A 15,696-nucleotide genomic window follows, 5' to 3' on the forward strand; every position below is an offset into this window, starting at 1 on the left:
TTCTGTCTCTATGAATTTGGCTGCTCTGGGTTCCTCGTATAACTGGAATCAGACAGTATTTGCCCTTTTTTTGGACTGGCTCTCATTTAGCACACTGTTCTCAAGGTTCATCTGAGTCAGAATGTCCTTTCTGTTTAATCCTTGCGAATAACATCCCCTTGTATGTACGCACCGCATTTTGTGGGTCCGTTCATTCCTCAGTGGACACCCGGCGGCTCCCACCTTCAGTCTCCCTCTTGTTTTGGAGAGGTCCGATCCATCCGTGAGGGCCTCGGGGGAGCCACAGGATTCCCCAGTCCCTGCCTTCAGGGAGTTCACTGTTTCTAGCAAGTGCCAAAGCACAGGTGCAGGAAAGAGTGAATCGCAGTGCAAGCGTGTGTAGCAGGAGACGTCCACGGAAGGCTAGTCGCTAGAGCATGGATGGCTGGTTTTGCCAAATGGATGACTTGGAGAGAGTTTATCCTGAAGTGTGGGTTCCAGCCTCAGGTAGCCCAAGTTCAAATGCTGGCGTTGTCACTTACTGCCCGTGTCACCTGGGGCGAATCTTTGAACCTTTGTAAAGATTCAGTTTCCTCATCTGTAAAATGGGGGTACTAGTACTTTCCTCATAGACTTGTTGGGAGAATTGAATGAGAAAACGTAGAAAGAGACTCGCTTAACAGAGCCTGGTACAGGGTTAGCATTCATCATTAAAACATAGAAGAAGCCACCTATTGCCCTAGATGTCAGGCAGTTGGGCTATTTTTAGCATACTATTCTTATCCTCTTTTTTTTTTTTAAAGGATCTTATGTATTTATTTTTAGAGAGGGAAAGGGAGGGAGAAAGAGAGATGGAGAAACATTAGTTTGTGGTTGCCTCTCAATTCAGGGATGTGCCCTAGACTGGGAATCAAACCTGTGGCAACCCCTCGGTTCTCAGGCCAGTGCTCAATCCACTGAGCCACCCCAGCCAGGGCTCTTGTCCTCTTAATAGGACCTTAAACATTAGTATCTGTATTTGTCACTGTTTTGGAAGTAATTAGGGTTCCTATCCTGCCTTTCCCACTTGATCTTTTAAGATTGTATTCCCAGCGACCCATTGGGGAGATTCTCCTGTTATCAGGTGGAGAGAAGAAAGCTCTTCATTTGTTCTTATCAGATAATTGATAATAAACATAACTATGGCCTGGCTTTCTTATCGTCCGGAAGAAGTAGAATGAGGAAGGATCAGGGCGGTTGGTAGATAACCTTCATCCCGCTGACAGGAAGTTGGCTTTCTCTACCCCCCCTGCAGACGGGGACAGGGAGAGGAGGTCGCAGGTTCAAGCCTCTTGGTGACTGTGGGGCTGATGCCACTGCCTGCGTGAACAGTGCTGTCGTGGCTGTTCTCTCAGAGAGAGTTCAGACTTCGATGAGTTTAGTGTCAGTATTGAACTACTCTTGTTTTCCTAGGAATAATTATGAAGGCATTTTAAAGTGAAAATCAAGTAAAATATCTTTCTGTGAAAGGATGCCCGAAAGAATGGAGGTCTGGGAGACAGCCTCTGGCTGGTGCATTTCTTGCTTTATTCCTGTTTGTCCGCCTGGTATTTCCTACTGGGGAGTGTGCTGACTTCAAGGCAATCGAATCCATTATTAGCAGGGAGAAAAAACATCTGAGTCTCCCTGGAACCAACAATAGATTTTTTTTTTAAATGCATTGTACACAGTCCTTTAAAAAAAATAGGCCTTTGAGGGGGGTGGGTGTGAACAGAGGAATTTCCTCCTCCACCCTCGCCCGTTGCTAAGCTGTAAACTAATATTGTGAGAGAGAAAGAATATCAAGGTCTCAATTTCCTGGGCATGTTGCTTTGTGTATTTGTTTACTGGTATTAAGGAAGATTTCTCCCAAAGTGCTGTTTTAAAGCTGAATGGTCTGCATTTCAATTTGCCGGCTTTGGAATTTTGCTTCGGTTAACTCAAGGTCTGTTGTGATCTTTCTATTAGCATTTCTGATCAAGAGTTTTTTATGTTGACAATTGCTCAGTTCTGCTGGGGTGGGGAAAAAAGTCTGTTGCATGCCTTGAAATTTATTTTCGTATTTGTCATTAAAAGTGAAAACAGACCTCGGAGTTTTATTTTCTCTATTTAAATTTTGATGTTTTTCCCCCAAATCTCTTGAGAGCAGTGTTGGAAATACTTCTGTGGCTTTTAGCGAGTGAGAATTTCCCAGATTGGGAAACTGGTTTCTTTTTAAGACCATAATTTTGAGTATCAGTAGAACTTGAGGCAGATAGAATTTCATGGAATGTATAATCCTTCGGGGCTGTATATTTTGCTCAAATAAACTGGCATGATGGAATGGTTAAGTAGGCAAAGTCTCCAGCAGATCTCACTTGGCTAATTTTGTTATTTTGTTCTTTCTCTGTTTTCCTGATGAGACCTCTGTCCCCTTTAAGGGGACAGCTGAGTCGGGTGAAAATAAGGGGTGCGGGTGGCGGTGCAGTTCCTGAATGAAAGGGTATTGCAGTGGACGGGGTAACCCCTCGTGCTAACAAGGGGTTGGTGTGGGGGCCCCCTGCTCCTCCAGCTGCTGCGGTGGAGGGTCTGGGCGCTCTCCAGGGTGGGCAGGATTGGAACTCGTAAGTGATAGCAGCTCCTCTTTCTGTTGCCTCACTTCTGAGTGAATGAGGTGCTGGAAATAACTAGCCCGGGTTGGGAGGACATGGGGCTGCCCCCAGCATGTGGAAGCAAGAATGTAGTGGAGGAAGGAGGCTGGCATTTTTCAGTGTCCAATTGGCTGGATTTGCATCACGTTTTACATTTTCTAAAGCCATTCAGGAATCCACACATTCACCAAGGTCAAAGGTTAGAGAGTTCTAGGTTGTAGGGAAAGAGCCCTAAAAAGGTGGGGAAACTCCGAATGACCTAACTCAGTTATTCTGCTTCCCAAAGCCTTGGTTTTGTTAACTGCGGAATGGGGTGAAGAACACTTAGGATTAAGTGTTGCTGGTAGGGATTAAATGCAGTAACAAATCCAAAGTGCCGGGTCCATTTCCAGTAGTTTTGAATAAATACATATTTCCTTCCACTGGCCAATCAGGTAGAAATGACTTGACATGTTAAAGTGTTTTTTTGGAAAGCTACTGGTTATCATTTGTGTGTGTTTCTTGGTTGACTTCAAAACATTTATTTGTCCTGGAAACAGAAGGGAAGTATCCTTTGATCATGAGGCAAGTGCATTTTTAGTATTTACAATCCACTGCAGGTCATTCTCGCAACTAATTAATGTGGTTAACTTAAACCTTTCCCTACTCTTTGCTTTTGACTCTAAAACCATGGGGGGACCAGGAGGCACGGAGGAAATGACAGCTTCCGGCAGCCCCTCCGCCCCACAGAACCTGCGTCTTCGGACACGTGAGGCCGGCGTCGGACTGCAGTCAAGGGACTCGTCAGGCTGGCTCACACGTGCGGGTTTCCGCCTGGTCTGATTCGTTGCGACTGACTCAAACATGATTCACAGGTGGTTTTATAAGAATTTTTATTTTGGTTGAATCACCATCCGATGGCTATTTCCATTTTTCTAAAGCCACTTCATTAGCTCAAGGATGCCCAGCCCTCGTTGTCCGGACTCATGGAGGGAGGCTGCTTGCTAATTAATGGTGAGACCCCTGGGAGGCGGAGGGTTGGCAGGCCTCCCCACCACGTGGGTATTGGGGCGCACTCCAGAGAGGGACACACGTGATCACGAGTGAAGCGGGCCTAACAATCTCGCAGAAAACCCACTACAGGCACAGTTTTGCCCGCGTGAATATGTTCATCTTCCGCTAGGAGGAGGCGGAGCTCCCGTCAGCACTTGTCCCTTTTGCACACACAGAAACTGAGTCTTGGAGACTAAGGGAATGTCCAAGGTCGCACACTTGGATCTGAGAATATTCCAGAAGGATTCCGACCGCCAAAGTTAGGGGAGAAGGGGAAGTCTAGAAAGACTTTCTCTCCTGTCAGGTTTTCTATGTTGGCTGGCTAGTTTCTGAAGAACAGTGATGATTTTTTAAATAATCATTTATAAAAGCTAAAAATTCGGAAAAAAAAAGCTAAAAATTCCTTTTATTGTATTTGTAATTATTCAAACTTAAGGAAACTAATAAAGGATCTTTAGTCCAACCCTCTTGTTTTTACAGACCAGAAGTCTTAAGACAAGTACAATTAAATAATTTGGTCAGTGTGATGACCTGGCTGGTGGTATAAAATATATCTCAACACTTACTAGGCTATTGCAATCAGTAAAAGTAATGTGATAGAAGTGCTAATTATTGTAGTACTATATATATATATATATATCTATATATATATATATCTACTATATATAGTATATAGTGTATATATATACTATATATAGTATATAGTGGCTATATATATATGGATAAAGTTAAGATGTTGGACATCTCAAGTTTACACAGGTTATATGTCATATATTTCAATTTAAAATAAACTTAACAGTCTAAATGTGATGATGTAAAGTCTGTATTCTGCGACATGCATGTTTAGCTGCCCGAGTGAACCCGAGGTCTCCAGGGCTCACTGTTGTGAGGACGGCTCCTTGTCCTGGGAGTTGGAACGTGGCACTTCTCAGTTCCTTCGTGACATTGTGCTGCTGCTTCTCCCTCTGCATCTCTTTCTTCATCTATAAACGGGAATAATACTGCCCATCTCACCAAGTTAGAATTAGCAGTTAGAGATAATGAGTTAGGTAGAATGCAGCTGAAGTTGCCGTTTTTATGCATTAAAATGGTCAAATAGTGGGAAGTCCCTATGGGGTACCCTAATATTTAAAGGGTCCAATAGGTGCTGAGTACTTGAGCTGTAACACAGGCTAAAAGTATAATTTTTACAGATAGTATAGTTAGATACCACGTGTCTGTTTCTTTTCTCAAGCAAACGAGGAACATAAAATATGCCTTTGCATTTTCTGAGATTTCTGCAGGTGTTCTCTAACTTTGGAGAGCTTGCTCCTTCCTTGATTGCCCTCCACCCCTCACAGCCCCTCCGGTCCATCGGTTTTGCTGTTCTGACATCTCTGATGGTTCATGGCTCCGGCTCTGTTCGCTTTCTCCCAGGCTTTTATCACTCACCTGGGTGGAGACGGGTCCTCTGCAACTCCTCCTTCTTCTGGTTTTCTTTCATTGAAGATCAAATATTTTCAGAGTAGAAGCTTCTCTGTGCATTAACTGCCCTACCTCACTGATGCGTAGAAAATGGGTACATTCTCAGGATTTTTAGCAGTCATAGTTTTGTACTGGGTAAATTTTGGCTAAAACTGTATTTATATAATTTCTCTACACTGAAATAGTGTTACTGAGTGATTTTGAGGGTGACTTTTGGGATACCCGTGTTCTGGACATCACCGTGTTATTAACTAAATGTTTGACCTTGGGCTTTACCTGACTTGTTTATAATATACAGGCTCTGTAAGATCATCCTAAGTAAAATAATTATTTGTGACTTTCTCACTATTATCTATTTACAGATAGTACAGACAGCGAGCCTTAGGGGAACAGGGAAGGGTGCGTGCGTTACTGTTAGTTCATATCATTAATTAATTTTATTGTATTTTCCCTCTCAAAATTTCTTCTCTGAGCCAATATAACACTATACCCAGGGAAATTTGTTGCTGAAGCCTCTTGGTAAGATGTGGATTCTTAAACAGTGAGGCAAACTGTTGACACAGGCAGAGGTGGGGAGAGAAAGAAGAGACCATGAGACAGACAGTCCTGAATCTCTCTCCGTCGTCTTTCATAGGACTCAGCTTGGTTTTCTGTTCTCAAAAATGATGAGCGAAGCCTTTTTGTTTATTGTCTTTTGAGTGACTAAGAAAAAGGAAGATGGCATTTATGTAAAACTGAACTCATTCAATCACTTGGACTTCGTATGCCTAGTGGTAATGTACATCTCTCCATACATTTTCAAGATTTATCTTGCTTCATTAAAACTGCAGATGTGTGTCATCTCTTTCACTTGTCTGCATAGTTTTATTACGAGGCATCTTACTAGCTTTGCGATCTAGATAAAAACAGGAAATACAGAAAATGGGAATTGGGAAAAATAAATGGTGAAATAGTGGGGAAAATGTCCCCACCTTCATGTGGTGGTGACTCTCAGTAATACTGTGTTATGAGAGGGTCAGGTCCTGTGTGTTTAGATCCCCTTGTTAAAACCAGCTTTAAGGCAGAAAGAAAACATTGTCTTAAAGTTGAATCATTTAGTAAGATCTCCCAGGTGGCTCCTGGCTGGTAGATTGGGAGGCGCTTGCAGTGGTCCCAAGGCCAGTGAGCCCTGGAGGGCCGTGGCAGTGGGACAACAAGGAAGAGGCGGGTTTGTTCTTCCGTGACCTTTCATGTGAACCCCTGCTTGGCTGGCTTTCAGTCCTTCCTCTTGTTGTCCTTTTCTCCTCTGTGGGAGCTGGATTCCACAGCAGCCTTTCAAGATCTGGCATTTACCTTAAGCTCTGGGAATTTATCAAATGAATTCTTGCATCTTGTAAACTGAGTAACTCATCAGCTGGGGTGGCACGTGAGAAAGACAGGACGGTGTGTCCAGCCAGGGAGCGGGCTTGCAGCGTGGAGGCGGGGCTCTTCCAAACACAGGGCTTCCTGCCTGTGTGTGAAGGATGGGGGAGAGCTAAGCGCAGGCCAGGAGGGCAGAAGTAGCCGCCCAGGACACCCTAAAGCCAGACCTCCCACTGTGGCTTGGGGTGCTGGGCCCACTCTGTCAGCCTCACGTCTCACCTGGCAAGTGGCCAAGCAGAATGTGAGGCGATCCCCGGTCCATCAGAGGTTTCCCCAAACTGCCTTCCTGCCGTTGACCTTGGCTCTTTCCACAGTGGTGCAGTTAATAGAATTTGCCTATAGTGTCATTTGTGGACAGGGAAGAAAAACTCAAGGTGGACCTGAGAGAGATGACCTGCCCTGTGTCCTCCAGCAACTGCAGATGGCACTCAGAGATGGGCATGGGGATGGAGAAGACATTGGCTTGCGAGAGGTCTGGAGTTAGGACACTCATCCTGCGGTTAGGACAAGACAGGAGGAGTGTCTTGGTTGGGAGAGCAGTGTTTTTAAGAACCTAACTTCTCTGGAGGCATATGAGCGAGCCACTGAAAGGCATGATGTAGCCACATGACTCTTGTCCTTCAAATGCTGCCAGCCTGCCCAGACCCCCCACCTTGGGGACCAGCCAGATCATAGACGACTGTCTGAATAATTGACTCTTTTACAGGTACTCTGCTCTCATCTCCCAGACTGCTCCATTCATTTCCTCGTCTCCGGAGTTCTGCCCCAGGTCCACCTTAATCTGCCACCCTAAATGACTCTTCCTCTCTGGCACACCTAGCTGGATTTCCCCTCTCCTTCCTTGCTTTAACTTTGCATGTCAGCTCCATTTCAATTCTCTAAAGAGACCATTTTGTTAAAAAAAAAATGAGAATCTTGGGCAATGAGAAAGCGTAGAAATGCATCATTGTTTATTTTTAGCACCCTCAGTCAGGCCTAGGAATTCACATAGCAAGAAACCCCAACTGTTAAGTATTGCCTTAGGAAAGATTTCTACCATTGTGTTTGCTGGTGATGAGAAAGGAAAATCACAATTGATTCTGGGTTAGTCTTTTTAATAACCTCATCATAAATTCTAAAGCACAGAATAAGCCCTGAACTTGCTATCTGCAAGTTTATCTTATGACAGGTTCTCTGTTCCGAGCAAGAGTGCGTCATCACTGGTCTTGTGTTTTTAGATAAACACAAAGCTTTGGGGGGAAAATGCTCAAGTAAAGAGACTCGGGTTGTGCTCCCATGGAAGTCTCTGGACATCTTCTCAGCTGGAATACTTGCAGTGAGCCTCATGACCTGGGCTGAGGAGTACCAGGGCGGGGCTGGCTATTACAGGATGTTCTGCTTGGACCCACTTGGTATGTGACCCACTGGCTTGTGCCAGTGTTAGCCTATCTTGTTGTTTTATCTTGGTTAAAAGGCTTTTGTTAAAAGGACAAATAAGGGGGAAAAAAGAACAAAGTTCAGGTGAGTCAAGAACATATTTCAGACGCCAGCTCCAAGAGTGTAACTAGAGAGCAAGTAATATTTCTTTGTCTCAGTTTCCCCAGGGTTATAGATGGCACATCCTTCTGTGACACCTGCAGATAAAACGTGGATTTTGCTTTTGACAAACTGCAGCGCCTCTATTATGAGAAATCCCCTCTCACGCCTCACCCAGAAATCTCACTTCTGAAAAATCTTTTTTAGGGGCACTGTACTTCTTAAATGTAACTAGCAGATACGTTATGAGGATGTGTTAGGTTTTGAACCTGGTAGATACCACCCTAATCAAATATTCAAAGTTAAAACCATCAGTAATTGGACAAGTCAACACTGAGATGAAGAAGAAAACGCAGCACGTGACATTCCTATGAAATGCATAACTCGGCTTTCACCACGAGGATGGAGCAGAGAGCCCCAAATTGGGTAGTATTCAACAGAACAACTAGTCTGTGATCTTTAAAAGTGTCAAAAATGTGAAAGACCAAGAAAGTGTTCCAAGTTGAAGGAATCTAAAGAGACATGAGAATTATATGCTAATGGGACCTTGGATTGGACCATTTTGTGGGTAAGAACATCATGGCAACAACTTTTAAAGCCTGAATGGGGTGTATGTGTAGTTTGGACGGCAGGATTCTGTCAATGTTGACGGCGTGGTTTTGAGGCGGTATTGTGCTTAGGTACAGAACTGTCCTTGTTTTTAGGAAATGTGCGTGAAACATTAGAAATAATGGGGCATTATGTCTGCCACTGACTCCAATGGTTTAAAAGAACAGTTATACACACACAGATACCATGGAGCATTTTAATTTTTAGGACTGGAAATAGGTAAAACACATTGTTATAAGAGGCAAATTAGAAGGATATGTTCTTTAATATGGGCACGATTCTTCATGCTGTCAGTTTGACTATCCCGAGAAAATTCTAGCTGCAGCTTGAAGCACTGGCTTCTTCGCGCACCAGTCCCGTAGTCTGCCCTTGCCCTTCAGAGGTTTGAGTGGAAAGTAATTTCAAATATGCGGTGAGATGTACCAGTGTGATGTCGCTGCTGTGCGCAGGATGTAGTGTCTTTAGGGTATAGATGTTTATCTTCAAATTCCTCAGGCATGAAGTAGGAAGCTAGTGCAAAAGTTTTTGAAGACTGAATCAGATGTTTATGTGATTCATAAAAATGTATATTTTCTATAATATTTCATATTCTTTACTGATTGTGAAAATGCTACATATTTCCTATAAAAACTGTAGATACACAAAAGACACATAAACAGGAATTTAAAAAATAAAGTGCAAATAGAATCCCACCACTCAGAAATGACATGTCACAGGTGACATTTGGGCTTATTCCTCTCTAACATGTAGTTTTTAAATTGCTCCCATTTTTGAGACAGCATGCTGAGTCTAAAGTTTGTATCCTAATGTTTTAACTCATTCTGTTATAACACAAGCATTTTCCCATGTAACAGAATTTCAGACTTTTGTTTTTAGCTTTTCATTTTAATATAATTTTAAACTCACGAACAAAAGGGCTGCAAAAATAGAAAGGATTTTGTGTTCTCTTCACCGATTACTAACATTTACCATAGTTGCTTTTTTTAAAAGATTTTTATTTATTTTTATTTTAGAGAGGGGAAGGGAGGGAGAAAGAGAGAGAGAGAGAAACATCAGTGTGTGGTTGCCTCTCTTGTGGCCCCCACTGGGGACCTGGCCCACAACCCAGGCATGTGCCCTGACTGGGAATCGAACCTGTGACCCTTTGGTTTGCAGCCTGCGCTCAATCCACTGAGCCACGCCAGCCAGGACTTATTTCTTCATATTAATATATAGTATATGAATTTACACATAATGTAGGCATATTATGTATGTTAGTACATATAATTTTTATTGCCTTTTTTTAAGAGGGGGGCGGGAAATAGAGGGAGAGAAACATCAATGTGAGAGAGAAACAGGAATTGGTTGCCTCTGGAAGGTGCCCTGACCAGGACCAAACCCGCAATCCAGGCCTGTGCCCTGACTGGGAGTTGAACTGGTAACCTTTCGCTTTGTGGGATGATGCCCATCTGACCAAACTGCACCAATATTTTCATGAACCAGTTAAAATAAGTTGCAGGCATCATGCGCCTTTATGTTACTTTATATAGTCAGGGTAAAGTTTTAAAAATCAGGGAAGTTGACATCGATACGGTACTAATATCTAATATAAATTCCACTTTCAAATTTTGCCAGTGTTTTTCAAAATATCCTTTATAGCAATTTTTCAAATTCCCAAACCAGGACCCAATCCAGGGTTATTAGGCCTCACATCTCTTTAGCCCCCTTTAACCTCGGACAGTCCCTCTGCCCGTTACTTGCCGTTGACATTAGTGGAGAGTCCCGGCAACGTCCCTCTGTGCATGTTAGTCTGTTCTCAACACCTGGTCATGAGTAGCTACAAAATGTCCCGTTGAGATTTACCTAGATATAGTGGTTTACGTTGAGTGCTTTGGTGACTTCCATGTGTTTACTGTATAAGTAACATTGCTGTGAACGTGCTCACCCTTATGTTTTTTTGCAAGCATCCCCGAGTATTTCCACCTAACAGATTGTGGAAATGAAAATACTGTATAAATGGGCAGGGCTATTAAAGATGCCTCAGACGTATTTCCAAATTGTGGTGCAGAAAGGTAAAACTGGCAATGATGAAATTTCACAAGTTGCCAAATTCAGGTTCATTTCTGAAAGGCGGGAATATAAAATGAAGACCTATAGCTGTAGGAACATTGGTTCCTATAACATTGGAATCAATGTTCCCCGCCCTCTCTTTCCACCTCTGCCCGTTCCTGTCTCTAAAAATCAATAAAATCATGTCCTTGGGTGAGAATTGAAAAAAATAACGTTAAAAAATGCAGCGTCCCAACTTTTGCACTCATAAGGTTTGGAAGTATAGAGAAGACAAGACAGTTGAGACTACCTCTGTAGAGTGTGTGGGCAAGCCAGTTTTTATGGGTTACTTATCGATTTGAAATTGATCCTGACACTCGCCAAGGTGAGATTACTGTATCATTGCTTGGGGCTCCCTTTCACTGCCTGTGTAGATAAAGCTTTAATGTTTATTTTATGGGCAGTTCTTAACTTCGAGCATGTGAGTGGGGCTGTCACACAGACCGCACCAGCCCAGTGCCAGGCCCAGACCCAGGCCCACTGCTAGCCTCAGAAACAATCCCAACAGGCCTTTGTCCAACAGAATGGGTAGATTTGGTAGATAACCACTCAGTGGGTCAGTTTGGGGAATCAGTGCTCTTTGTCGTAGTTCATAGCACAAGCCCTGGCAATCTGACACTCTTAGGTCTGCTTCTCAGCTTCACCACTTACTTTGCTGTGTGACACTGGGCAAATCCCTTAACCTCTCTGAGCCTTGGTTCCTTTATCTGTAAAAGGAGGATGGTAATAGTACTCATCTAACAGGGTGGATGAGATAACCCATAGAAAGCACTTAGCAGGATACTCAGCATATCCTAAGCACACATTGCTTGTTAGCTTTCATAAGTATTGTAACAGGCCATTCTTTTTGAGGCTGTGCTTTACGGTGACCCAAGTTGCTTTCACATCTTGTGAGGTGTTGGCTCCTCCATTTGACAGCTGGGAAACCCCAGGCTCAGGGAGGTTCTGTGAACAGCCAAAGCTATGCCCATACACAGTGAGGCAGGGCGTTCATCTCTCTCCTCTGACTCCCACTCAGGGCTCTTCCTGAGCTCCACTGTCGGTTCCGTCACTGTTCCGGGACGTCTAAAGCTCTTTGGGCAAAGGTCGAATAAACCCCAGGGTTCTCCCACAGATATGTGTTAACACAGACCAGGCATTGGTACACTTTTCTGTAAAGAGCAGATAGTAAATATTGTAGGCTTTGCAGATTATAAAGGGTAATTGTTACAATTATAAGGGTAATTATAACAATATGGGCTCTGTTGCAGTCTCTCTGCTGTCGGAACTTGAAAACAGACTTAGGCAATGTGTAAATGAATGGGCATGGCCACTTTCGGATAAAACAGTATTTGTAGGAACTGGTGGCAGCCAGATTCGGCTCAGGCATGGGCTGTTTGATCAACCCCTGATTTAGACAGTCTGTATTTCTGGCAGGAGGCATGAGTGTTTCATTACATTGGCCACACAAGAACCTTCTTTTGAGTACCAAGACATAATGAAGAATGCTCCAATGGCTTAGGCCTAGCACACAGTAAGTACTGGTCACTCCTTGCTAAATATAAGAGAACTTCTTCTATCAGTCTTTTTAAAAAATTTAGGTATTTAGGACACTGTTAGAGAGAGGAAAAGAGAAAGAGAAAGAGAGGGAGAGAAACATCAGTGTGTGAGAGAGACATCAATTGGTTGCCTTCATAATACTCCCCCAGCTGGGGAGCTGGTGTGCAACCAGGTACGTGCTCTGGCTGGGAATCGAACCAGTGACCTTTCGGTTTGCAGGCCGGCACTCAATCCACTGAGCCACACCTGCCAGGGCCGTCTTTATTTTCCTAAGGTGAATTTTGCTCACACTGTCAATTCTTATCTTTAAAAAAATCATGGTTTATTTACCATCTGTAAATTTTAAATTGTGTTTTGTTTTTGCTCATTGTTCAGAAATGATGTTACAAGCAGATTGGGAAAAGAGCTTTTGTCCCCAAAAGCAGCGTAACAAAATATTTTCAGGTGTTCTGAGTGTTTCTTATATAGGAGTTTGTTGTTTTATTTTCATTCTCTTGCCTCGAGGATAATTTTCAATGAAAACTCTCTTTGGGGATTTGGACAGCTTGGTTTTAATCAGAAAGACAACTCACTTGCACCCTTGTATAACCGCTGACTCAAATAATTCGAAAAACAGTGTCCGAGGACACATTAGTTCTCTCAAAAGTAAACAATTACCCTTTATAATCTGGAAAAGAACCAGCTTGTGGATACGCTTGGGGTGTTTGCTCCAAGACTATTTCTCGTGGCTGAAGTACCTTCAGCTGTGCATTGTCTATGAGGAGGTCCGATAACAGCAGCCCCTTATGACAGTTTATTTTAGGACACTTGTGTAGTTGATTTGAAATATTGCCCAGGGCTGTTCAACCTTAGCTGAATAAAGATGTTTTCTTTTAAAATCAGTCCTGCCCTGGCTGGCGTAGCTCAGTGGATTGAGCACGGGCCTGCGAACCAGATGATCGCGGTTCAATTCCCAGTCAGGGCACATGCCTGGGTTGCAAACTGGTTCCTTGCAGGCTAACTACCAGCAGGGGATGCACAAAAAGGCAACCATACATTGATGTTTCTCTCCCTCTCTCTTTCCCCTCTAAAGATAAATAAATAAAATTAAAAAAAAAAAATAAAATCAGTCCTTTGTTGCCCTCCGTGATGATTCTACATTAGCCTGCCACAGACTATTATTCCCCGCTTGGAGAACGGATGAAGCGCTTCAGCATCTCCTGGCTACGGTGAACGTTTTATTAGAAAGGAAGCAAACACACCTTTCTGGTGTACAGGGCGGAGGGAGTGAGGCTACGTAGCTTGTTTTCATCTTTGAACGGAGATGTTGGGTTTGTCTTCGGCCTTCTTGGGTATTTCCACGAGGAATAGTATGAAAAAAGACTTGGGGAAAAATTACTGAGATTCAGCCCGCGAACAGNATTCCCAGTCAGGGCACATGCCTGGGTTGCAAACTGGTTCCTTGCAGGCTAACTACCAGCAGGGGATGCACAAAAAGGCAACCATACATTGATGTTTCTCTCCCTCTCTCTTTCCCCTCTAAAGATAAATAAATAAAATTTAAATAAAAAAATAAAATCAGTCCTTTGTTGCCCTCCGTGATGATTCTACATTAGCCTGCCACAGACTATTATTCCCCGCTTGGAGAATGGATGAAGCGCTTCAGCATCTCCTGGCTACGGTGAACGTTTTATTAGAAAGGAAGCAAACACACCTTCCTGGTGTACAGGGCGGAGGGAGTGAGGCTACGTAGCTTGTTTTCATCTTTGAACGGAGATGTTGGGTTTGTCTTCGGCCTTCTTGGGTATTTCCACGAGGAATAGTATGAAAAAAGACTTGGGGAAAAATTACTGAGATTCAGCCCGCGAACAGAGCAGCCTCCTGCTGCTGCCACCTGTAGAGGACACACAGTGTTGCACCGGGTAGCTGTCCCTTTCTGCCTGTCGCCTACTGGGAGAGAGTATGTATAGACGTTGCATAGAATGATTGCGGTTCCCTATCTCAAAAAGAATCTTCGTTCTCTCTCCATCATTCAGTTTCATGAACGTACACTTGACAGCTACCATATGAAAGGCACCATCCTGGGCGTAGCCCTGGGGATGTATAAACGTGTAGCCCATCATCCCTGTGACCCTGTTGCCAGTCGGAAGGCAGCATCCCAGAAGGGAGACCAGTGGTCGTCAGGGGCATAGGCGGGCAAAACCTTCAGTGTCTTCTGTTGTCCTAGGAGAATGAAAACTTAGGGGAGAAAAAGCCATACATCCACCCCTTTTCATCTCTGTGCTTTATGCCATTGGACGAAGATTTAATACAAGGGTCCTACACGGTTGATAATTCTAGATAATCAAAGCCATGGGAGACTGGTGTCAGATAGGGTAGGAGATGAGGGGAGCACGATGTGGGATGGTCTGCCCAGGACACAGTGGCTGTGACTAGACACAGGGAGCCTGTGCTTCCAGTGCTGTCACCCGCAGCGATTTGTCCACTCACTCCATCCATAAAAGTGTGTCCACTGGTACTTCAGAAAGAATTGGACAAGCTGAATCTGTAGAGCGTTTTGAGCTTCTTCGGGAACCAAAGAACAAAAGTTCAAGATGATATTTTACGTCTTTCCAGAAATTGAAGAAAAGATAATGTATTTAAACGGCTTCAACAGGAAGTTATTGCTTTGTATGCACATTTTAATAAATAAGGGAAGGTCCTTTTTCAGATACCCTTACTTGCTTCATTTTCCAAAGCTGCCTTCTAGAAAAATGTGTGGTTTGGAAAATCAATTACATTAGTCGATGTTGAAGGTTTTCCTCTTGATGAAAAGCGATGAATCCAAAGGTGGTATTTTTAGGGAGAAAAAAAATTCACAACCAGCACCCAGAGCATTTCGTTGAGAGCTGGGGTTGCTTGCACTTGGGAATTCATGTTGTTAAAAAAGAGAACCCGTGGGAAGGTCGGGGGTTGTGGCCAGAATCATGGCTTGCACGTTGCCTATAATCATTGTTCCTTTTTTAGGGGCCCGTTTCTCCTCGTGGAGTATGTTCTTAAAATAGAGCCTACTACACTCAGTCTCTGGCTTGGCGGGGCCCAGCGTTTTGTTTACTGCGCCGGCTTATGTTCTGTGGATGGGAACCTTTCTTTCACAGACAATCCCAGCACTGAAAGAGCTTTTAAAGGGTGTGTGTGTCTCTCAGTCTCTTTCTCAAAAATGAAGGAAGGAAGGAAAGAAAAAGAAAGAGAAAGGGAGAAAGAGAGAAAGACAAAGAAAGAAAAAAATATCCTTGGGTGAGGATAAAATAAATAAAAATTCTAAAAAGCAATGAAAAAATGTCCTCGATTGAGGATTTAAAACAAAAAGAGAGCCCCTAAAAGGCCAGCTCATCCAGGTCCCGGCATCTCTTCCCAACTGGCCTTTCTGCCAACCACTAGGGGGCCGTTTTTCCATGGCAGC

The 15,696-nt window shown here is 43.6% G+C and overlaps 1 protein-coding gene across 7 annotated transcripts in view; it reads left to right on the forward strand.

The window, feature by feature from the left end:
- Positions 1-15,696, forward strand: part of PALM2AKAP2 (PALM2 and AKAP2 fusion) — a 307,652-nt gene that overhangs the window by 218,325 nt on the left and 73,631 nt on the right. Inside the window, exon 1 of one of the 7 annotated variants that reach the window (XM_037036078.1) lies at positions 7,817-7,915. The exons of the other annotated variants lie outside the window; for them this stretch is intronic. The gene's annotated coding sequence lies outside the window, so the exon portion shown is untranslated. Of the gene's footprint in view, positions 1-7,816; positions 7,916-15,696 lie in introns of those variants that run through there. 7 annotated transcript variants of the gene reach the window in all.

The sequence above is a fragment of the Sturnira hondurensis genome, unplaced genomic scaffold (genome assembly GCF_014824575.4).
Source record: "Sturnira hondurensis isolate 20B ecotype Veracruz unplaced genomic scaffold, ASM1482457v3 Scaffold0022566, whole genome shotgun sequence".
NCBI classification, from domain to species: domain Eukaryota; kingdom Metazoa; phylum Chordata; class Mammalia; order Chiroptera; family Phyllostomidae; genus Sturnira; species Sturnira hondurensis.